This window comes from Diabrotica virgifera, chromosome 4 (genome assembly GCF_917563875.1).
Source record: "Diabrotica virgifera virgifera chromosome 4, PGI_DIABVI_V3a".
Taxonomy (NCBI): Eukaryota; Metazoa; Arthropoda; class Insecta; order Coleoptera; family Chrysomelidae; genus Diabrotica; species Diabrotica virgifera.
Genome location: NC_065446.1, coordinates 22,635,216 through 22,660,625, shown reverse-complemented (window position 1 = coordinate 22,660,625; position 25,410 = coordinate 22,635,216). Strand labels below are relative to the sequence as shown.

The 25,410-nt window shown below is 32.5% G+C and overlaps 1 protein-coding gene across 2 annotated transcripts in view; it reads left to right on the top strand.

Annotated features, from left to right (window-relative positions):
* The first annotated feature begins 775 nt into the window (after positions 1 to 775).
* Positions 776 to 25,410, top strand: part of LOC126882948 (neuronal growth regulator 1-like) — an 802,823-nt gene continuing 778,188 nt past the window's right edge. The window contains exon 1 of one of the 2 annotated variants that reach the window (XM_050648025.1): positions 776 to 935. The gene's annotated coding sequence lies outside the window, so the exon portion shown is untranslated. Of the gene's footprint in view, positions 936 to 18,938; positions 19,377 to 25,410 lie in introns of those variants that run through there. The other variant, XM_050648026.1, reaches the window with a different exon arrangement.

The following is a 25,410-nucleotide window of genomic DNA, read 5'->3' as shown; positions in this document are numbered from 1 at the left end:
AATTGAAGCGCTCAGAGCAACAGTGGCCTAACCCACAAATTGAACATTTTTGGATTAATGTATCAATAAAAGCAGCAACTAATTGATGGATTCGACCGTTACTTGATGGAAGTTCATTTTATCTAACAATAAAACACTGAAAACATTTGTTTTCTAACTTCCACAAGTTAGAAAACAGTGTGGAAGTTAGAAAACAAATGTTTTCAGTGTTTTATTGTTAGATAAAAGCAGCAACATTAAATCTTCGGATTAACAAGGCTATACACAACATATCTCTGAATTTGGCTGTATCCCATAAGCATAATGTAAATACAAATGCAAACATTGCATTTATCTCAAAACTTCGTTTTTGGGGTTAAGCCACTGTTGCTCTGAGCGCCTCATGTCTGGATTTGTAATGGAGTCAATATCTATATTTTTGTTCATCGAAATACGTCGCTGAGTACCTATTTCTTCAATTTTCCGATTTCAATTATTTAAATATATTTGAGTACTGCATCTGCGAACGAGGCTATATTGCCGATAAATAAATCAATAACATACAGTTTAAGTGAAATTCATTATCGGGTAATTCGCTAGTAGATTACTCATAATTAATTTATTTTTTATTTTTAAAATTGACTGTTAAGCTTCGGCCTTTGTACGTTTTTAATCTTTTAAATAATAATTAGCAATAATATCCCCAACTGATATTATGTAAATAATTAGCTCGAACTCGATATATGTGTTTATGGTTCAAAAGTTCGAACGGAAATCATTAATGTAATCATCAAATGTAATTATTAATACTGCGCTAATTGTAAAATTTCATGTTTGTCTACTTTTTATAATTTTATTGATTATCGATATTATTATTTTTGGCTAAGTGCAGTGCAGTTCGAATTTTTGTTTTGTGCGCTTGAAGGTTTGTTTGTCAACCAGTATTTGGATTCTGGGTAAAGTATGTTTTATTATATTATATTCAGTAAAATATATTAGCTTAATCCTGCAGTCGTGACGCGAGGTCTCTCAGACTGTTCCTTCAAATAAATTAAATTTATTCTTCTACGAACTGAATGTTTGAGCTGCCTATCTAAGTAGCTTCCTAACTTAAATCTACCCCTGATCCTGTAGTGTAGTGCATTCAGTTGCTGACAGGATAGCCCAATAAATGACCGTTTTGGAGTGTAATCTCCAGGGGCAATTCCGAATTGCATCAAAATTTGGATTTAGGTTCTACTTACCCTCCACTTCAAAGTTAAATTTGTGCCGTTGGTTGCTTTTACTTGGGGGTGACATTTACCCCTTCTTGGGGGTGAAAAACGCGTGTTTAAAATAAGGCCGGAAATGAATAAATTGACTTACTTTAAGCACCTTTTGTTTTATAAAGTTTTTTACGTAAGTCAATACTTTTCGAGTTACTCGCGATTTAAAATGTTGATTTTTCGACAAAAAAACTACGTTTTCAGACCGTTTTTCCCAAATAACTTAAAAAGTAAATATTTTATCGAAAAAAATATTTTTAGCAACAGCCTATAAAAAAACTAAAAAATGGTGTACCAGTAAAGTCTACAAATTGAGTAGAAGCAAATTTGTAGCTCATGAAGAATAGGTTTGTTCTTATTCGTCTAATTCCAAATCGAATAATTCAACGCGAAATCACCGAAGAAATAAGCGTTTTTTGAGAAAACCTTATTAACTTTTTTAAAGTATCGAAGAAATCTTGTTACATACATGTTTTTTACAAAAGTTAACAGCATCAAAATAAACGACTTACATTGAAAAAAGAGTTGGTCCCTTTTTTTTTGGTAAAAAAAATCGTGAAAACCTCCCTCTATTTGGCACACTAAATGAAATTAATCGTTTGGCTTTACTATCTATTTTAACTGTATGTGTATTTTTTACATGATATCTAAGTTTGATTGGCTTGAAGTGTTTATTTTTAAAAACATTAGGTTTTATAGTAAAAAAAAATTTCTAAAAATTTTTGAAAAATTTCATTTTTTTAAAGTAACTTAAAGAGTATTAGTGATAAGAAAAATCTTAAAGAGTAAAAAAATGTAGGTTTTGCTCTTATAAATATGCTAGTTTCATTTTATTTCTCCGTAAGACAAGAATTGGTTAAGATATGGCTCTTCAAAATTTGCATACACTCGTGATTAGTGACCCATTCAAGCTTTCTCAATTATAACCCTTTCAAAAATAAACACCTAATCCGGTGAGACTGACAAATCATATAAAATATAGATAGGTAAGTAAATTGTTTGTAAAGCGGTAGCGATTAATTTCATTTGGGGAGCTAAACACGGCGAGATTTTCATGATTTTTTTCAAAAAAAAAGAGGCCAACTTTATTTTGAGCGTAACTCGCTTATTTTTAATGCTAAAACTTTTGTTAACAACTAAAACAAAGCTTTTTATAAACACTTTAAGAAAGTTTAAATGAGTTTTTCCCGAAACGTGCTTAATTTTTCGGTGATTTCACCTTGAAATATTCGATTTGGAATTAGACGAATAAGAACGTATTTTTCATGAGCTACAACTTTGTTTTTATTTGATTGATAGACTTTACTTATACAATATTTTTTTGGGGTTTTTATAAGCTACACTTTTGCTAAGGATATTTTTTTCGATAAAGTATTTACTTTTTGAGTTATTTGCGAAAAACCTTCTGAAAACGTAGCTTTTTTTGTCGAAAAATCAACATTTTCAATGGCAAATAACTCGAAAAGTACTGACTTAAGTAAAAAACCTTGAAACCTAAAAACCTTACAGCACACCTTAAAACAGTATGGCGTCAACAAACTGAATTTGTTCGAAATGTGGATGTACCGCCGAATGTTAAGAATAAGCTGAACTGGCAGAACTACGAATGAAGAAGCATTGGAAATGATGAGCACACATCCTCATCTAGTCAATACAATCAAAATTAGAAAGACGTCATATCTAGGAAACACAATGCGCCATAGGGAATTTGAGCAGCTCAAATTCATATTAGAATGTAAAATCGAAGGTAAAAGGGGTATAGGAAAACAGAAAAAATTCTGGCTCCGAAACACTAGAGATTGGACCCACGCAACAGGGAATTATTTAATTCGTCAAGCCCAGAACAGAGAGAAATTTGTCATGTTCATCGCCAACCGCAATAGAGGCACTTAAGAGAAGGAGGACGGGAGATTTCGAAGGTACTTATCGCCTCATAGTATTTCTAATCTTATTCAACAATATAATCAAACTCTTGCTAAACACAACAAATTTTAAACCTCCCGTTCAATAATAAGCCAATTGTACTATAACAAACTTATCTGTAACAAAAGCTCATGTTTTTCCGATTGTTGCAACATTTATACGGATACCTCCAAATTTACTAATAGTGTACGGGTAGAAGTTGTAACTGCAATTACTATATTTGTTACAATTTAATTACTATTAATCAGTAATATTTCGTTTAGGGAATTAAGCACAATTATATAAGTGTAAATTCATATACGTGACCACAACATCCCCAAATCTATGACAATTACCGATACTCTCCGTTCATTACATACAATATAACAGCTGTATACAATTACAATTACATAGGGTAATTTAATAACAGTTAAATTTTCTAAACGAAACAACACGGCAAGTTCGTTTTATTTGGATCCAATCTCAAACTATGTAGTTTGCAAAGTAACGAGAAATCTGATTAACATACACGTGAAGCAATACAAAGTGCGTTCTCGGAATGCGATTTCAAGTGTGTCGATATAAATAAAAATTTGTGGGACAATGAATGGAACTAGCTACAATAGTTCTCAAACATTATTCACACTACAATAAATTCATTGTTTTAAACATTTACTGACCGTTAGTTGTATGTTAAAATCGCTCGTTTGGATAATATATGTCATGACACAGCAGAATAACCATAGTTGCCTTATCTGTAAATCAAATGACACTTTATGTGAATATTGTAACTGTTGTATCCACTGTAGATTATTCTAAATCATTTCATTTAATCGTCGTTTGTCCACTTCTGGACATAGATCTCCCTCATAATTTTCCATCTGTTTCGATATTATGCCTCTTGCATCCAATTTCTGTCACAACGTTTTAGATCATCAGTTCAACGTGTTGGTGGACGATCTCTGAATCAGAAGGCATCATCCCTTGGTCTTCATTCCAGTATCCGCTGTTTCCAGATTTTATCTGTCATTAAAGCCAAGTGACCTGCCTAGTTCCATTTCAGTATTGTTATTCTCTCTGCTGTGTCAGCCACTCCTGATCTTTGTCGTAGCTGGCGGTTTGGCATCTTGTGTCGTAGTGAGACGTTCAACATAGTATGCTCCATCGCCCTTTGATCGGGCGGATCTTTTGAGCTGCTCTCCTTGTCATGGTCAACGTTTCTGCTCCTAGACGGAGAGGCAGCGCTGAAAAATCTCTTTGAATTTACTAAAGCTAGATTTTTCACAGTTGATTACCGTGATTGTGTAGAGAAACATACTGCGGTCGGTCAAGCGAAACGTAGAACAGGGGTTACTGAGAGGGTATCAAAGTTGCTTTCCTACGAAGGTAATTAAATCCATTTACTAAGGCTGAAAATCAGTACACACATTCTAAATTAAATATAAATAGACCAAAGATAAACCATTTTCATTTCCAATAATGACACGAGCCGTCTCACCGTGCCTCGGAGAGCACGTAAAGCCGTCGCGCGTCGGTCCCCCTGGGATAGTGTACATCGGCACTAGTTACTTCAAATAGAGTTAAAGATGTAAATGACGCCGGAACTGTCCGAAAAGATCTCCCCGGCAAAAATGCCATACGATATTATTATTGTCATGCGCTAAAACCTTGGGGATGGTTGCCACCCCATCTCGGGGGTGGGAATTTTTTATTACATTTTAATCATGTAATTCGATGGAAAATGATTCAAATAAAAAAATGTTTTTTACATTTTCTTCGTAAAACTAAGGTTTTTCGAGTTATTCGCGCTTGAAAATAACAGTTTTTCTACGAAAAACACTTTTCACTTTTTTAGAGGGTTTTTTGAGAATACCTCAAAAAATATTATATAATATTTTTGGCGATAAAAAGTTTTTCAAAAATTATTTTGTAACATTTTTAAAGAGCTATAATACTATGTAAATTAAATTCCGTAAGATCCCTCAGTTTTTAATTGGGGCGGGTTTAAATGGCTCGAATAAGTGGGTGTTTTCTGGTAAATATAGGTTTTAAACAGCTATATCTGGCTAACTGTTCACTGTAATGAAAATCTATTTACACGGTAATTTTAGTCATTAAAAAAACTACAATTCAATAGTTTATAATTTTTTTCGTGTCTTCAGTATTTTCGGAGATATTTTGAAGTAAAGGGTGAAAAATACCAAATTGAAAAAATCAATTTTTCTTTAAACTACAATTTTTCAAAAATTAGGCATTTTAAATAGGTCAAACTCCTTAAGTGTATTGATAACATAAATATAAAAGGAACTACGGGAAGCTTAAGACCAATTTTGAAATAGGAAGGTAGTTAGGGGGTTGTTTTCAATGATTTTTTCGTAGAGAAAAGCAGGTACCGACATTTTTTTTATCATAAGTCGCTTTATTTTTCGTGCTAGAAATTTTATTATTTTTTTTGAAAGGTATAATTGCTTACTTAAAAAAATATTATTCAATCCTTAAAAAATGCAAATTTTTTCCATTATTTGGCTTTGAATATTTCAAATTATGCGTTTGACGAAAAGAGCTAACCTTTAACATGCCGTATTTCGGTATGTATGTCTTAAAGATATTATAGGAAAAGAATTTGGTTTGTGTTACTAAAAGATACAATTTCGATATCTACAGTTTTTTTGATAAAATGCATATTTTTCGAGGTATTCTCAAAAAACCCTATAAAAAAGTCGATTTTTTCGTCGAAAAACTGTTATGTTCAAGCGCGAATAACTCGAAAAATATTAGTTTTACGAATAAAATTTTGTATTAGAATCACTTTGTCCATCGCACTACATTATTAAAATGTAATAAAAATTGCCCACCCCCGAGATGGGGTGGCAACCACCCCCGAAGTTTTAGCGTATTATAGAGGCATGATGCATAAAATGATCCTTGGACTATTCCCTACCTTCTATTAATAAAATTTCAAGTAAATCCATGCTGGACGAAAAAATTGCGAGCCAAAATGCTTCAATTCCTCAATCGAATATTGGGGCCGACCGACCGGCTCTGTCCCATCATACAGCTGACCGACAATAATTACTTTTATTTATATTTAATTTAGAATGTGTGTACTGATTTTCAACCTTAGTAAATGGAAATAACTACCTTCGTAGGAAAGCAATTTTGATACCCTCTCAGTTACCCCTGTTCTACGTTTCGCTTGACCGGCCGCAGTATGTTTCTCTACAGACTCACAGTAATCAATTGTGAAAAATCTAGCTTTGTAAATTCAAAGAGATTTTTCAGCGCTGCCTCTTGGTCTATCCGTATGCTCCATATGCTCTAACACTGGCCAAACCCACTGATTAAAGTTTTTTTAGGACATATTGGTATGTCGGGCGATTTGAAAATATGGTTCAGCTTGCCGAAGGCTGCCCAGGTCAGTCTGATACGACGGAGAAACTCAACGGTTTGGTTCTTTTTTATTATCTATATCAACGGTTAGGTTATAAATATGGGAAAATAATCTTAGGGGCCTGTAGTTTTTGAGATCAGTAGAATCACCTTTTTTGTGAATTAGGATAATTTCTGCTTTATATCACTCACTGGGTTGGTATTGGTGCCTATTATTGTTATTGTTATAGCTTCTAAATACATTAACCAAAAATGCAAACACTCAATATTTGGCAATATATCACAAATTTTAGGATCTATGTACATTCAATTACTTAACAAATTTTAAATAACTTTTTCTATCCTCATACTATAATATATCAATTATAATGTCACAACCTGTATCATAATGAACTTTATCTACGACTGATACATAATATATGTATTATACTTGTGGTGTTTGCAATATAATGCCATATAATAATCCCTTAAGGATTAATAATGCGGGATTAAGAGGAAACAGTAGCGATAAACAGGTAGCAAAAACGCGTTCCAAGATTGCGGCTGTAATTTTGAATATTTTTTCGAGATATTTGGCACACCTATTCGTAATATAATAAAGAATGGCGGTATAGAGCCCAATTTGAAAAATATATTAATATGTGGAAATTACTCTGTAATTAAATACAAAATTAAAAAAACGAGCCTGTACCGCCATTAAGAAGAACAAAAAAATACACTTTCTTCAAATAAACTTTTTTATCCGATGCCTATATTTTGTGTCATTTTGGAACTACTAATGAAATAAAAAATTTTAGTAGTTCCAAAATGACACAAAATTTAGGCATTGGATAAAAAAGTTTATTTGAAGAAAGTATATTTTTTTGTTCTTCTTAATGGCGGTACAGGCTCGTTTTTGTAATATTGCATTTAATTACAGAGCAATTTCCACATATTAATATATTTTTCAAATTGGGCCCTGTACCGCCATTATTTATTATGTTACGAATACGTGTGCCCAATATCTCGAAAAAATATTCAAAATTACAGCCGCAATCTTGGAACGCGTTTTTGCTACCTGTTGATCGCTACTGTTTCCTCTTAATAGCTATTAATCCCTCTGGCACAACAATCACAAAAATCACCACGGAAACAAAATAATCAACCTCAAAAAGTGTCACTGTCAAACGAATAGTATATTTGACAGTTTATGTTGAGATGGACGAAAATGAAGAATCTTTTAATTGTACACCACCAGAAATTGTAGAACTAGCTACAGCAACAGCATCTACCTTAATACCTGAAACATCGAAATCCATTTATAATAAAACGTACGCAACCTTCAACGAATGGCGTGTTCGAAACAACGCGAAATCATTTTCCGAAAATGTTCTGCTGGCCTATTTCGCTGAATTAAGTGCAAAATATAAACCGTCTTCAATATGGTCATTCTATTCAATGATTAAATCTATGTTGAGAATAAACGATGACGTTGATCTGGACTACAGCAGATACTATCGCTAAAGAGATAAACAGTAATGTACCATCTTCTTGTTCTACAGCAATCGAGATCCCAAATATTTGTATTAAAAACTCTACTAAAGTTAATGATGATTCTCAACCAATTCAGTTTATTAATTGTACTATTACTAATTTTAATGTTTTTAACAAATAAAGTTGTTCATTAAAAATCTTAAATTAATTAATTTGTCGTAGATAAAGTAGAGTATACTACTCGCAATAATGGCTCTCATTCCCTCGGAATGTTACTCCCTCGCCGATAACGCGGCTCGGTTCGTAAATATTCCTCGGGAATAATAGCCATCATTATTGACTCGTGGTATAATCTACTATTATTATGATACAGATTTTCATTAAGATACAGATTTTTAACCAATAGAATCGCGATATGGCATTCGCGATAAAGATGGCACACGCGCAGTGACCAATGGCGAGTCAAATACATACGCCTTGACAGTTCTCAATATGTAAACAAACTCAAACTGACAAACTACTTAATTTGTTTGCGTTACAAAATTAATAAATTTGAATATTCAAATATATTGAAAAAAGTCGTGTATAGCATTTTTACTACAAAAGCGATATTACGTAGGTCAAAATTTTTGCCGTAAGGGAACTGTCAAAACATTAGAATGTGACTTTTCATTATTTCCATGTTTATTATAAACATGGCAATAATGAAAAGTCACATTCTCATGTTTTGACAGTTCTCTTACGTCAAAAATTTTGACCTACGTAATATCGCTTTTGTAGTAAAAATACTATATAAAACTTGCATTTAATATCATTAAGAAGCTTGTAATCTAATACGAAATTCGCCGTTAGGCGGCTGGTTTCGTAAATCTCCTACTCGCTTCATAATGACCATCATTACATGCTCGTTGTATAATATACTGTAAATGTCTTAATATTATAGAACTTAATTTTATAATTAATGTATTCAATGAAAATATAATAGTATATTATGCAACGAGCATTTAATTATGGTTATTATGAAGCGAGTATGAGGGTTACGAAACGAGCTTCATAATGATAATTAAATGCAAGTTGCAAATATTATTTTTTCTATGATCGTTAACAACAAATATATATTCAAATTTATTAATTTTGTAACACAAATAAATTCAGTAGTTTGTCATTTTGACGGTTTGTTTACATATTGAGAACTGTCAAAGCGTATGTATTTTACTCGCCATTGGTCACTGCGCGTGTACCATCTTTATTGCGAATGTCATATCGCGATTCTACTGGTTAAAAATTTGTACTTTAATGAAAATCTGTATCATAATGAAGTTCATTATGATACAGGTAGTGACATCATAATTGATATATTATGGTATGAGAATAGAAAAATTACTTTGTACCTGTTTTCACCCATTTTGAAACAAATTTGAAAACACTTGAATTATCCACCTCTGACTGTACCAGAGACTTTGTAAACACATCTCCTCCGTAATTGTACCAGATAGAATGACAATGAAGGGTAGAATGAAAGCTTATAACAAAAAGATGCTATTAAAGTTAAGAAATTTGAGCTAGGTCTTCCGGTTTAGAGTTGTAGCCGGAAGTACTTTTATAATGGCGCTAAAATAGTTCAAGCTAAACATTTTTCGGCGCGCAATAGGACGATGGGAACATAATATATGTATATTCTTGGATTTTATATACTTTTCGGCTAAAAGGTTCTAATCGAAAGTGCCATAATATATTCGCAAAAATAGTATATACCTAATATGACACCTATATAACTAAACACGTATTGAAAAATCGGGCTTGAATCTTTAGTTCCGGTTTCGACGTCACTTGCGGTTAAAAAGCTATGACCGAAAGTTTGGCAAACATATCTCGAAATGTTATATTAATTAACAAGAAGTTACATGAAGAATTCAATATCGACTTCCGGTTATACTTCCGGTCACGCTAGGCGAAAACCTAGAACTTAAGAAGTCCAATTTACTATTTGACTTGCGAAATAAGCAACAATTAAAGTAGGAAAATATATTTATTTGACGTTTCGACTTCCACTTCGAAAATCGAAAGTCCAATATATAACTTTCATGCTAACTATTCTTTCTTGCTACAACTATGTTGGCACAATAATTAATCCCACAAACAATTACTCCAAAGAAATCAAAGTTCGAATAGAGAAAGCAAGAACAAACTTCAATAAAATGAGAAAGGTATTTTGTGCAAGAGAACTGAAATTTGACTTGAGAGTTAGTCTGGCAAGGTGTTATAATTTCTCGACTCTGCTTTACGGGATAGAAGCATGGACATTTAACGCGTCGAGTACTAAAAAGTTGGAAGCATTCGAACTGTGGGTGAATAGAAGAATCCTGAAGATATCATGGACCGAGAATATAACAAACAACAAAGTCACGAGAAGAGTCAATAAAACAATGGAAATATTGGAAACCATCAAGACACGAGAGCTGCAATACCTGAAGCATGTTATACTTAATGAGAGATACAACATACTTCAATTAATTATACAAGGGAAAATTCAGGGCAAGAGAAGTGTAGGAAGGATAAGAATCTCATGGTTGCGTAACTTGAGGGAATGGTACGAATGCACATCAACCGAACCATTCAGAGCAGCAGCATCTAAGATCAGAATAGCCATGATGATTGCCAACCTCCGAAGCGGAGATGGCACGTAAACAAGAAAAATGTGCTTTCTTATTAACTATAATTTTTATTCCTAATAAATCTTAGTTGTTAATGTGGTTAAGAAATAAAACAAAACCGCTCAAATTTACTAGAAAATAAAGATATAATATCTATCAATGTATAATGGCAATATTAATAAAAATGAAAAACATGTAAAAAATTTTACAAATATAAACCAACTGAGGGTACTGAAAATTTAGTGTATATTCAGCTTCATTGAATAAAAAACCAAAACAATTTTTACAAAGACAATTTTGTAAATAAAAATGTTAGATTATAAATCGATTTTGTGTCTTCAGTTGGATGTAGATTACTTAGAAGGTGTGAAATTATTACAGTTTCAAGTTAAAGTGATAAAATATCAGTGTGTAAAACCTAATTTAAATAGGCCTCGATCCCGCGTGGCAAAGAAAAGTTTATTAATAGCAAGCTGAAAATTTATTAATAGCTTAACGGAGTTCCGGTATTCCCATACATCAAAATTTGTCCGACTAGACACCGTTAAGCTATTAACAAATTTTCAGCTTGCTACTAATCAACTTTTTTGTACGCGGGATCCAGGTCTAAAAACATAAAGCAGCAATATTGTAGCACTTTGGCGTTAATAATAATTGGAACAGCATAATCTCTATTGCCGAACTATTCAAATGCTACTTAGAAATTAATGCTACCATCAAAAGATGCCATCTAAATTATACTTACTGGCACATTTCCACAGCTGAATGCAATTTGTCCATAAATATTGCACTAGCTGTTTATGTAAGAGTACTTTATTTTAAATAGACAGGCTAGATTGGCTTTCCTTTAGTCCGTGCATTTTTATGCCTGATGTGTTGCTTTTCTATATTCTAAACACATCAAACATTCATAAAAAGAAGAAACTTACTGGTTTTGCCATGCAGAAGAGTTTATTAGCAATAAATGTAAATGTGAAATATATTATCTGAATAAAAACATTATATCTATAATTAATTCAATTACATATCCTGACTCGATACTCCATGCACTTTATATTGCCATCAAAAATGTTAATTAATTATAGATTCTGCAGAGGAACTAGGGTCCATAACATATTTTCTTTAGCTATCGATAGCAAAAATGAATAAGGCATGAAAAGTTGCATTTTAGGAAAATACTTATAGGTTTTGAAGATTTAAAATTATGCATAAGTCCAAATTTGGATAAAAATTATATTTAGTTAAACAAAGATTATTAAAAAAAAATAATAAGAAAAAATTCCTCTCATTGGCTGTATACCATAATAAAAAAATTACTAAGGAAGTAAAACTTCTCTTGTAGGTAGATGGTATAAAAGTTTATTAAAATTTTTCTAAAAAAGATCCAAGTTGGATTAAAGTGGGTACATCACTAGTACAAAACAAACGTTTTCGGACTAATCAGTCCATCATCAAGTTGAACCCTAAAATAAGTAAACCACTGTATACAAAACAAAGTTGAAGTTTTGACTGTTAGAAAGTTAGGAAAAAATTAAAACATGTGGTTACTTACTTCAGATCCAAAGTAGTTGGAACTAGCTACATAGTTAGGTCAAATGACCTTAACATTACAAAAATTAAGCCATTTCGGCTACAACAACCCAAGTAGCACAATAAAAATATTTTAGTTTTATTTAAGGTTTATAAAGGTTTTATTGTGGAAAATAAAAAGATAATGGTTTTAAAGTTACCTTGTAGAATTGCAGATATACTGCCAGAACTTTAAAACTGTTAAGCATTTGTCCCTAGTTTTAAAGTATCTAATACAGGTATCAAATAAGACTAATTAATCTTAATAAATAATTTGTCTTATTGCAGTTTTAAAATGGTTTATTCTCAGTTCCCTTTAAAACTAATCAGTTTTATGAAGAACTTCCGGACTGTTTGGTTTTATTAGATTATAGTTTGTTACCTTTTAGTTTTATTGCAGTTTTAAGGATTCTCCTAATATGGCTAATAAAACCTATTATTAAATCTACTCGATCTCAAGACTATTATGTCAGTAAAATATATGCTTTAAAACTATTTTTTTAGTTGTAGTTTTAGTTTTCTTTAAAGTTGCTTTCTTAAAAGCAATTAGTAGGCTATATTAAAACCAGACGCTCTTAACTAATTCAATTTGGTTATCGTAAAGAGTAAACTATTCTTCTTGTTAGAAACAATAAAACTAAACTCTCTTCTTTCATGTACAAAATGGTCGGCCTTTTGTTTTAGAGCGAAACATTGGTGTAGTGTGTTGTAAAAGTGGAAGTACAGTTAGTATGGAAGAAATAAGTAGCAAGTACTTAAAATATAAACGAACTGGTCATTTTTAAAAGAAAAATACAATACACTCAGCACTACCACGCTTCAATTTTAGGTTTGATTCACATTAAAACCGAGTGGCATTATTGGGAGCATCATTAAAACTAAATGGTTTTAATTCCAAGGCAACTTGCTTTTATGTAGGATATATATTCTCTTGGAAAGGTATAAAATGAAAACATTTGATCTTACCAATTCTCTGTCGATAGACCAAATAGTTTTATTTGGGTTTCGGCCATATTGCTTTCTGGAGATGCTGAAAGCCATGATAGATTTAAATATAAGGCTTGCACAAAAACTATAACTAAGCATCCTAAAGACATAAATTCGATTTATTTTAACATTATTTAAAGCATTAAAATTGTAGATAAAATTATTTTTATTTCAAATTAATCTTTTTCGGATTTAATTTTTTTTATAATTTTTATTTTTTAATCGCCAAAAGTCAGAAATTTTAGGGCGCGTGAGTTATTTAGACCTATTTTTGTTAACATTATAAATAAATTTGGGTGCGCAAGTGTTTTTCTACCTTGGCAGTCCGAAATAACCAAGTACTTTTTATTATTTCATAGTTATATATACCTATCTACCTCTCATAACACATGTAAAAATTTGTTGGCATATATGGGGTATAGGGTTTAAAGCATCATTTAATATGGTAAATTGTCTTTAAAAAAGTCTCCATTTAAGAAACCTTTTTAATTTTGCTATAAAACTGCCTGTACCTAAAGTGTCTTTTAACATGGTTTTAAAAGCAACTTCACAGCAGCTTTAAAACCAGTTGCTTAAGAAACCAAAGTTTTAAGAAGGTTTTTATTTTGGTTTTATTGACCTCTTTCAGATTGGGCCCTTTTATGCTGAAAGCGGTTTTATTGCAACCTTAACGTTTGCTTAAAAACCAAGTGGTTTTAATTTTAGTTTTTTCTACAATTTTAAAGCATCCTTAAAAGACTTAATAAACCCGTTCGATGTTACTTGGGAATGTCGACAATAAGTCGATGTTAAAAGAATACAATAAGACTATAATGGAGTCTTCATCTTGCCTTCAATGTCATATTTTAGTCTGTCAGTTTGAAGCTAGGATGAAGACTCCATTATAGTCTAATTGTATTCTTTTAACATTGACTTATTATCGACGTTGTTGTAGCTGAAATGGCCGAAAAGGTCATTCGACCTAACTATGCAACTAGTTCCAACTACATACTTTCGATCTAAAGTAAGTAACCACATATTTTAATTATTTCCTAACTTTCTAACAGTGAAAATTTCAAGTTTGCCTTTTTATACAGTGGTTTACTTATTTCAGGTTGGTTTCAACCTGATGATGGACTGATTAGTCCGAACACGTTTGTTTTGTTCTAGTGATGTACCCACTTTAATCCAACTTGGATCTTTTTTTAGAAAAATTTTAATAAATTTATATACCATCTACCTACAGGAGAAGTTTTACTTCCTTAGTAAAAAATTATTTACTGTATGGCTTTAAGCTATTTTTTCTTTATATTTACTATATATTTTTATACTATACTACTCTACTTATTCATTTTCCTTATTATAGGCGAGGCAATGAAGCATTAAATCTACTATTTCTCCACAGCAACATGAATTGCTATTCAATTTTTTGCATTCGATTAGTGAAAGTGCCAGGAAAATTTTTGAATAAAATTCATGATAGCAAAATGAAAATTGTATTTTGTGTAGAAGGAAAATTTCAAATTGAAGAGAAAATGATATAAGCTCGGAAAATATCTACAGAAATAAGTTCAGAATTCGGTGCAATACTAAGATGTTTTCTAGATCCTTGAACACAAATACGATAACAACGATGGTCCTGGAGCAACCCGGTGCCCAGAGTGGACCTCGTTTCCTGGAGTTTCATGTTAATTTAATTCTAAATTAGTCGGCAGGCATTACTTGGGCAGTTGTCGAGGTCTCTGAACACGAATATGTTAGTATCGTTCTCGAGCTGCATCACGCCTAGGGTGGACCTCGTCTCCTAGAGTTTTATGTGATTTTCATTCAAAATCAATCAAAAGTCATTGCTCGAGCGTTTGTGGGGTTGCTGAAGACGAATAATACAACGGCGATTTTTTTTCTGGAGTCCATTTGTTATGAACTATAGCCAATTAACTTATTGTAGACCTTCCATTTCTTTACGAATCCCATCTCCGAATTCTGTAACCCTTTACTACCTCATACAAGTCTAGTGGATTGATACCATACATAATTATGGGCCCTTTTTTGTGTACAAAAAGTATTTGTAACCTTCGATTCAATGCCTCGCCATCATACAAGATGTGGTTGACCGTTTCAAGTTCTGTATTAGAAAGTATGCAGCTCAAGTCTCCATGAAATAGATTCATTGTATGCAGGTGACTTTTACCTGGTTCATACCCAGTAAGGAAACCTGTTATGACCCTGAGTTGATTCCTGCTTGTATTCAGCAGTAATTCAGCCATACTGAATATGTATAGTCTTCTAGATACCTAGAACCCAAGGTGGACCTCGTCTTCCAAAGTTTTATGCTAATTTGTTATTTAAGATTTTTATGAAATTGTGGTATAACATAAAATTAATATTATTTAACAATGTGTTTTATTAGGTAAAAAAGTTGATTAACCAATAATCGTAGCAATCAAATTTATTTCTTCATTATGTATGTCAATCTCATCAGTGTTAATTGCTTACTCAGCTTAGAGTTCCTCTTAGCAGACCTCCTATGCTTTTGAATATTCTTCTGTCTCTACTTATTAGATATACCTTAAATTTTGGCGAATGTTCCATAAAACGGTTTGGCCTGTCTTTGTGCTGGTGTGTTCCTCCACCAATCCCGAGACTTATGATATTGTGAGCTACTCACTCACCTTCTTGTAGACGTTCTTGTTACTGGCAGGTTTGTTGGCAGGTTTTTTGTTTCTGGAGTATTATATAATATCATAATATTTTATATTATAATAATTTGAAGAGTACAGTTATACAGGGAAAATCAAGGAATGTCACAATTTATACACAATAAGATAAACATCAATAAAAGTTTAGTTCTTGTCTTTGTTGCGTTGTGGTTTACGGAAAAAATTAAATGAAATTAAAATAAGTGTAAGACAACGAACAATAATATATATATTTATTTTTGGTTAAAAAGGCGTGCTTATATCTCGTAAGAGGGTTTGTTATTCTTTGCGGGACGTGGGTTTGTGTCAGACTGCCTGTGGATGAACTAAAAACATTAGTTTTACATTTCTGTGGTTTTTAAAGAAGTTAAAGACTGATTTATTGATAAAAGGGAGCTGGCCCTTTATCGTCCCGTAATCTATTATGGAATTTGCGTTTCCCATACATAAACTGAACAGGCCATCAACATCTGGTGTTTTAAAAGCTGAGAAGGCATTATATGTGAGTACTGATATATTTCGTTTCTTAAAATTTAACAGGCCCTTTATGCATATCGATTGCTTAAGTGCAAAACGTCGTATCCCCAATAACCACAATTGTTCATGGCAAAAAAAAATTTCTGGTTTTATGAGAACTTTATATGAAATTGATTTAGGCGATTTTATGTTTCAGTTCAATCATTTTCTAACATTTTTCACAAACATGTATAATTTTGCCTTTTTTTTTTAAACCTAGTGAGTTAAGACATTTGGTACACAAATTGATTGTGTTATACGACCTTATAAATAATACTTTCTAAGCACCTATCAACTTACCATTTAATATAAAGTATACGAGAACAGAGATTATAATCCTACCTATTACTAATTAACATTATTTTCATATTAAAAAAAAATATAAATTACTTATCTTTATTTGTGGTGCAGAAAAGAAGGTCGTCGTAAAACTTTTTTACCTCCAATTGTAAAACTTCTGTCAGTTCTTGAAGATGATATTTTTGCTTAGTTATGGGAATCCTACGTTTATATAATTGTTGTTTGATGAAGGGTGCAGTTGAACAATTATTTGGCCTTTGCGGAACCATTTTACTATAGACCATTTTAAAGGTAATTGACTCATCTTTCTAATAAATGTACCATTGCGTATAGCTAGAAATGCGTAAAAAAAGTTACAGAACAATGTTTGTGAAATAATTGGGAAAATGGCCCAAAAATGCTGTGAGCGGCGAATTTTGAAAAATCATATTTTGGAAAATATAAATCCTAGGGACTTCTACAAAACGCCATTTTAAAGAGAAAAAATTTAAGTTATTTTTTGCTAAGGTAATGTATATACCTATATCCCCGTAAAAAGGAGTTATGGGGCAAAAAATAAAATTGCTTTCTTTCGTGTTGCTTTTTTGTTTTTCTTTTGAATATATTTTTGTAAATAAAAATATCTTTGACTTTAAAATGTAATATTTCGATAGTAAATTTAACTTGGAACTATTTTTCTGTAGACGTCTTTGTACCAAAAGTGCATAGCACTAACCCTAATTCACCTTGTGACTAGGGACTAATTCATCCATTTCTCAAAAACGTACCCATTTAAATGGTAGCACTCGGCGGTGTTTTCAAATTTAGAGGTCCACTGACTACATGAGACAATAAAATCCGGTAACGTTGTAGTTCCTTTTAGCTCTCTTATTTTGAACCTAATCAATAGCCTATTACTCAAGTCCGTGTTAATCATCCAGATAAATATAAATGTGAAGTAATATAAATATTATAATATACTAGCTGTCTAGTATTATTACTCTAATATATAGTAATAGTACTATTATCTTAATTTAGTATGTCTTATAACATTAACACTAGAAAGACTGGCTTAGCATACCTACCTAGAAAGCCCGAAGGGATCATTATGGCCCCACGTTCTTTAATCAATTAAAAACTCAGTTTAAAGAAATTAAATCTACTCTAGACGGTAGAATCTGATTTTATTTTTTACTTTCATTATTTAACACATTCGCTGCCTTTCAAAAACCTTCGGAAAATCATACAGTTTGCAGTTTTTGATATTTGCCACACATTGACTTGTTACAGCCGTGGCCATGATTGGAAGTATGATTTCTTTTACAAAATATGTTCAACTGATATTTTTTTCGTTTTTGGATAGTAACAGTGATAGTTGTTGGTAGACCTGGTTTTGCTAGGCGTAGTTCCAGATTTCGGGAAGCAAGGTATGAGACCCATAATTCTTCACACAGTCGAAGAATAAACTTACGAAGACTAAGTCTACTTCCAGTTATTTCTTTATAAATAATCCATGCATTTATTGCTTCCAAGTCATGAGTATTATAAAACACGTACATAGGCCATCGTCTTGAAGTTATTTTTGTAGTATAAACACGCATCATTTGGTCCTTTACACCAACAATTGCATCTTTGTGTTCACCAACAAATTGTATCTTTATTACGTAGGTGATCAGTACCAGTATAACGCTAACCATTTACAATAAACATACATAAATATAATTTTACCCATCCGACAAGAATGTTAAAGAAGACTCGTTGAATTTCCCACAAAACGATAATAACTTACACAGGGCCAATTTGGCCCCTTTAGATTCCTATGGTAGATTTGTTAAAAAAACATTTAATAAATTTAGTAAACAATATTTATTGGTGTTAAATAAGGCTTTGTATCAAAATATTAAAAGTCATAAAATATGAAATTATTATTGCCTCAAATAAAAAACTACAATAACTTTAAATCGCAACAGGGGCCAAATTGGCACCTCCGACTTTCTAGTGTTTAAAAGAAAAAACCGGTTTTAACCGGGACAAAAAAACAACCGGAAAAACCGATTATTCCGGAATAAAAAAACCGGTTTAAGGTTGTAACCGGTAGATGTTTCCTATCCCTAGTTTCCATTGTTACTTCTAGGGAACTCCATAATTCGGCGTACGCTTGGCAACGCCAGCACAGAGGCGAATTTTCCGACGCAGCCGAACGTGGTGGATGCGACGGTGCTGCCGGCAGTGGTTCAGGTGTCGATAAAGAGGGCGGTCGACGCGGCGTTCGACGTCGTTTTCAGACTCTGGCGGAATTTTTGCCAACTTCTCTCCCCGCGTCTCGTATCTCATCTACATAATGTATTACGAGATCGGGCTATCGCAGCATGTTGGGAATTGCACGTTAGCCCAATGTTTTTTCCCTCAAGCGTAAATTCACGAAACATAAAAGATTGGTTTTGAATTTTTTTCTCTAGTGGATTTTTTCGAAAAGCGGAATTTTTCGAAAATGGATAAGTTGTGAGGCGCTAAGTGACAGAATTGTGTGACAGTGGATTTCCAAAAAGCTCTGTTGAAGTGATTTGTGAAAAAAATTGAAATTGTGATTTTGTTACAAAGTACTTGGTGGTTGAATTAGAAATGTGCAAATTAAAAATTGGTCATACCTATTGAGATATTGGTTGGATAAAGAAACTAAAGCAGTAAGTAACTGTTTTTTCATTACTGTTAGTGCAAACATATTATACAGAGCTTAGTGTTTAAACTAGTATTTGGAATATCACTTAAAATAAATGTACGGTGTACTGTTCCTAAATCAGAGAACAAATATCATTTTCCTGAAACTATTCAAACTTAAGTACTTTGGAGTGGCAATTACTTAAGAAATGGGCACATTATATATTTCGAAACAATTAAACATAGACAAAGGGGTAGGGTATTATTTTAACGGATACAAAATCATATTCAAATATGTTAAAATCTCGCAACCAACATTCTAATGAAATTTTTCAATATTAAGTTGACTGAGTTCACTAAATGAAGCAATCTAAATATCAACGGTCGCGGATAGTAAGACTGGATTAACTTTTCCTATCGTTAATCTGCAATGGTTAAGTGGACATAGTTCTTCATGTGATGGCAACCTGGATCCACTCTCATTGAGACGGAAACTTAAGTCAAACGGCCATTGGCTTCGAAAAAACTTTTCGAAGACAATGGTGCCTAAAACGTAATCAAGGGAAAAGAAAAAAACATTTTAACTTTAATTAAAATTTCAGCTGATGAACTAATATTATACTTCATTACTGACTTTCAAAAATATATAATGACGAAAACGTACATTTAAATGAACAACCTCTCTTATCCATTGTTGGATATAGATCTCCTTCACATTCTTTCGATGTTCTCGATCTCATGTCTTCTATTGCCTTGTGTATCCAATTTCCCACTGTTTCCTTAAGGCATCCATCCATCTTTTTGGTGGTCTACCTCGGTGTCTTTTATATCCTCTAGGTCTTTATAATATGAGTCTTTTGTTCCACCTATTATCATTTAAACGTGCTACGATTATTCCGGAATAAAAAAACCGGCATCCATCCATCTTTTTGTTGGTCTACCTCGGTGTCTTTTATATCCTCTAGGTCTTTATAATATGAGTCTTTTGGTCCACCTATTATCATTTAAACGTGCTACATTTCCAGCCCATCATCATTTGGCTTGTACAATTATTTCTATGACATATTATGTCACTTCAGTTTTCTCTCTCACTATCCTATTTGGTATTAATCACTTAAGGACTTTCTACTAGCGAAGAAGATCGACAAGCTTGTAAAATACTCAAACATACTGGACCTGAAGATAACTACAAAAAAAAATTCTAAAAAAGAGTAACCAAAAAAATAAAATTGAAATAAATGCAAAACAAATAGAGGAGGTAGATAACTTTACATGTCTGCGATTAATCCTTAAAAAAAGAATAAAATAATAAGAAGAATAATAAAGAAAATAAATAATCCTGTAGGAAAAGAAAAGTAAAACGCAATATACATATAACTCAGTAAAGAAAGAAATCTGGAACATATGCGATATATCCAAGTTAACAAAAATCAGAGTAAAAAAAAATTGAACGAAACACTTGAACGAAAATGGTTAATCATTTTTGAAAAATCAAAATATTTAACAGCTGTCAGTATTAAGAGTACATTATTGTATGGCGCAGAATCGTGGTGACAGGAAGAGACAACTACCAAAATATTGCAAACCTTTATAAATAAATCGTTGAGAAAAATTTTAAAAATATACTGGCTGGCTAAAATAACAAACGTAAATCTATAAAGAAGAACAAAATAAGAAAAAATAACAGCCACGATAAAAGAAGGAAATGAAAATCGATTGGACATGCTCTAAAGAAAGACCGAAATAACCAGAAAAGCACTCGAGTACTAACCAGACGGAAGAAAAATAAGAAGAGGACCCGATAATAGCTGGAGAAGAACCCTAACAAGAGATCACGAAATAATTGGCCTGAGATGGAGAGAAGTCAAACAGAGAGGGAGATATAGAGAGGAATGGAAAAGACTGGTAGAGAAAATTTCAAAAGAATAAAACAGAAGAGGATGCGCTGATCCAGATAATCAATCATCTTTTACTTTTGGCTAAGAAACGGAAGAGCGCCCAATATTCCATAGGGAGGGAAGGCAAGAGAGATAGAATAGAAGTTCATAGATTTTTTAATTAAATGACATTAGATAGATACATATGTAGCTCGGTCTTTCAAGACCAATGAGCAATATTATTTAAAACTTACAAAATACACTAAGCATCAAAATTTACTCACCACCTTAAAAATGGGACATACTTGATGTCTCGTATTTCCTAAACCTATTGTCCGATTTTAGTGATTTTTTTAATATGTTATATCTTCATTCTTCACGCATATCGGTGTAGCAATATTATTGCTAAACAGATAAGTGCCATTGTATACAGGGTGTAACAATGATAGTGTGTTATTTCATCAAAGTTTAAAATACCCTGTGGAGTATTATAGCGTATATAAAATATTGAAATTAAAACTCAATTGTAGGATTAGGCTTTCTTAACATTCTGCGTTTTAATTCATTCGCCTATGTTGGATAATAAAAAAGTTAGATACCTTAACAACTAGCAACGTTCTTCATTAATACAGCGTGTTTCTAAATAAGTGCGACACACTTTAAGGAGTAATTCTTCATGAAAAAATAATAACCATTTGCTTTATAAACATTCGTCCGCAAATGCTTCGTTTCCGAGATACGGGATTTTGAAATTTTTCTTACAAACTGACTTATTTATTGCTCTAAAACCGGATGAGATATGCCAATGAACTTTGGTAGGTTTTAAGACGTAGTTGTTGTGCATTTTAAACGAAAACTTTTCGTTTATAAATTCGCAAAAGTGTGTGTGTTATTGCGTTGCCGCTCCTGAAATATCTAGAGGCCACCTAGCGATGGATTCCCATGTAGTTTTGTCTTTTGAATCCAAATCTGAAAACGGAGTTTCGCTATATCTAACCATCTTCGAGATATCCGACCTCAAAGTCGTCATTGTAACGTCACAAGCCTCCTTTAAATTGTCATCTTCCGACATAGAAACGTCAACTCTACTTTGTTTTCGTTTGACACAATTAAACGTCAACATAAAATTGAAATGTCGGATAAACAAATTTTATTTAAAAATGAATAAAAATTTTCAATTTCGTTGCAAAAGGAAAGCACAGCCGAACAATATTCTAGTCGAATCAGAGAGTGCATCAAGCACCTCTACAGGTTTCGAAACTTATTAGTCTCTTATCAGGAGGCACATATAGGTCTGGATCCCGCGTATGAAAAAAAGTTGATTAATAGCAAGCTGAAAATTTGTTAATAGCTTAAGGGTGTCCAGTAGGACAAACTTTCATATATGGGAACACTGGAACAGGGGAAGTTTTAATTGTGGAACAGGTTAAAAATTTGGAACGGTCAGACCACGAAAACGGCACATGTATTTTGTCCGACAGAACAGACTTAAACTCTCCGAACAGAGATTAAACTCTCATGCAAAAATCAGACTGCTATTTATCACCAAATGGGCGTTTTAATGAGTGAAACATGTAGAATATGTCATATGACAGGAATTATGACAGGTGATAAATAGCAGTTTGATTTTTGCATGAGAGTTTAATCTCTGTTCGAATAGTTTAAGTCTATTCTGTCGGACAAAATAAATGTGCCGTTTTCGTGTTCTGACCGTTCCAAATTTTCAACCTGTTCCACAATAAAAACTGCCCCTGTTCCAGTGTTCCCATATATCAAAGTTTATCCTACTAGACACCCTTAAGCTATTAACAAATTTTCAGCTTGCTATTAATCAACTTTTTTTTCATACGCGGGATCCAGACCTAATATGCTGCTCTCCCTGATCCAACCAAAACAAACCCCAGCGCGCAGTCCCGGATTGCAACGAACGAAATGGCATAGATGCTCTAGCGGCAACTGCTAGCAAAAAGACTAAGTTTTCACTCTAGTGGCATATAAAACAACATAATGCTATTCTACATCCCACCAGAATGAAAACAATGGGAACCTTCTCTGGTTACACCTCCGAGGCTTCTACAATTTGCAAGCCATACGGATGCTGAGACTAAGGAAGATGAGGAAATTCTACAATTTACAATTCACGTCCCATCTGCTCAGCGCGGTAAAGTTTCAACGAGAATGGTTCCCTTTGTACTCTAATCAGAGTAAATGTAAATAAAAAATGAATAACCATTTTCAATTTCGTTGCAAAAGGAAAGCACAGCCGAACAATATTCTAGTCCAATTAGAGAGTGCATCAAGCACCTCTACCGGTTTCGAAACTTATTAGTCTCTCATCAGGAGGCACATATGCTGCTCTCCCTGATCCAACCAAAACAAACCCCAGCGCGCAGTCCCGGATTGCAACGAACGAAATGGCATAGATGCCCTAGCCTCAACTGCTAGCAAAAAGACTAAGTTTTCACTCTAGTGGCATATAAATTTTATTTATTTATGTTAATGTAATGTTAAATTACACTTCACGGTTTTCAAGGAAAACTGTTTATTTTGTATTTGTTTATTTTTATTATATATCAAATCTATATTAGACGAGGTATGTCAAAAAATATGAAGTTCGATCAAGATTAAAGTGTCTTTATTTTTCACAATATTGGAAAGGTTTATTATAAAAAGTTGTTTGGAGTTAAAAACTATGTTCTAATATGCAATTACTTGTTCATCCTTCTAAAGATAAAAAAAATATTTGAAATTTTTTCTCAAATTACGAAAACCAATAACATTTTCATTCATAGCTCTTTTATTATTAATTTTACGAAGAAAAGTTATTCTTCATAAAAAGATTTGCATGGTCTAAAATCTAAAATGCAATCATCATATATCACATTTTATCAATTTTATTCGAGGTAGGTAAAAAAATATGAATTTCGCTCGAGAGTAGAGTACCTTTATAGTTCACAATATTTAAATTAGGATATAATTGCATGCATATTAAAACATAGCATTTAATACTAAACAACTTTTCACAATATCAATTTTGCATATTATAAATTTAAATACGTAAATAAACAAAGTTTTCGTTATGATAATGGCCGCATTTTCAGCTTGTTTGACATACAATTAAGAATTTTATATTCACATTCAATTAAGAATTTTATATTTATATAAAATTCTTAATTGTATGCCACAGAATGCGCAATAACTCCCTCTTATAACCTACCAAATTTAATTTGCATATCTCATCCAGTTTTAGAGCAATAAATAAATCGTCAGTTTATAAGAAAAAATTCAACATCCCGTATCTTGGAAACGAAGCATTTGCGGACATATGTTTATCAAGCAAACGGTCATTATTTTTTCATGCAGAATTACCCCTTAAAGTTTAGTCGCACTTATTTAGACACACCCTGTATTGATGACGAACGGTGCTAGTTGCTAAAATACCTAACTTTTTTATTATCCAACGTAAGCGAATGAATCAGAAAGCCTAAGGCTACAGTCGAGTTTTAATTTTAATATTTTATATACACTTGAATATTCCACAGAGTGTTCCAAACTTTGAGGAAAAAACACACTATTATTGTTACACCCAGTACACAATGACATTTGTGCGGACACATGCACATGGAGAACAGTGCCTACGTTCTTTCCGATGAAGGCTCCAATAAGAGCCGAAAATCGCGATTCAAGGGACTGGACTGCACTCCGTATTCTAATTGAAAAGTAAGATTGTTTTGCCTTCGCATTGCAACTAAATAAAAATGGTATACATTTTTATTTTAAATTATAAGTGTTCTAATTATTTTAACTCAATTTAGTGTATGATATAATTTATTTCATTATTTTAATACCGATTCAAATGGTTAACTTTTTTATTTTTTGTTGACATTTATGCAATCTAAAATCTACCAAATCTTTAATTGCTTTTTTTTGGAAAACATCTGCTTTAAACTGGTTATACTGCAGCAATTTATTTTTTTTATCTACTCTGGTGGGTAAGTCTTGTGGATAAGTGGGTTTTTATAGGTCTGTTGGGTAAGTTCGTACGTTTTTAATTTATTGGTAGTCTACTAGTTTGCTGAGTGCGATCTACTGCCACAAAAACATGAAGGTAGGATATGGTTGACTGGTTCAGTTTCTCTGCTACATAGTCTATGTGGTATCCGTTGACTGGCTCATGTCCAGT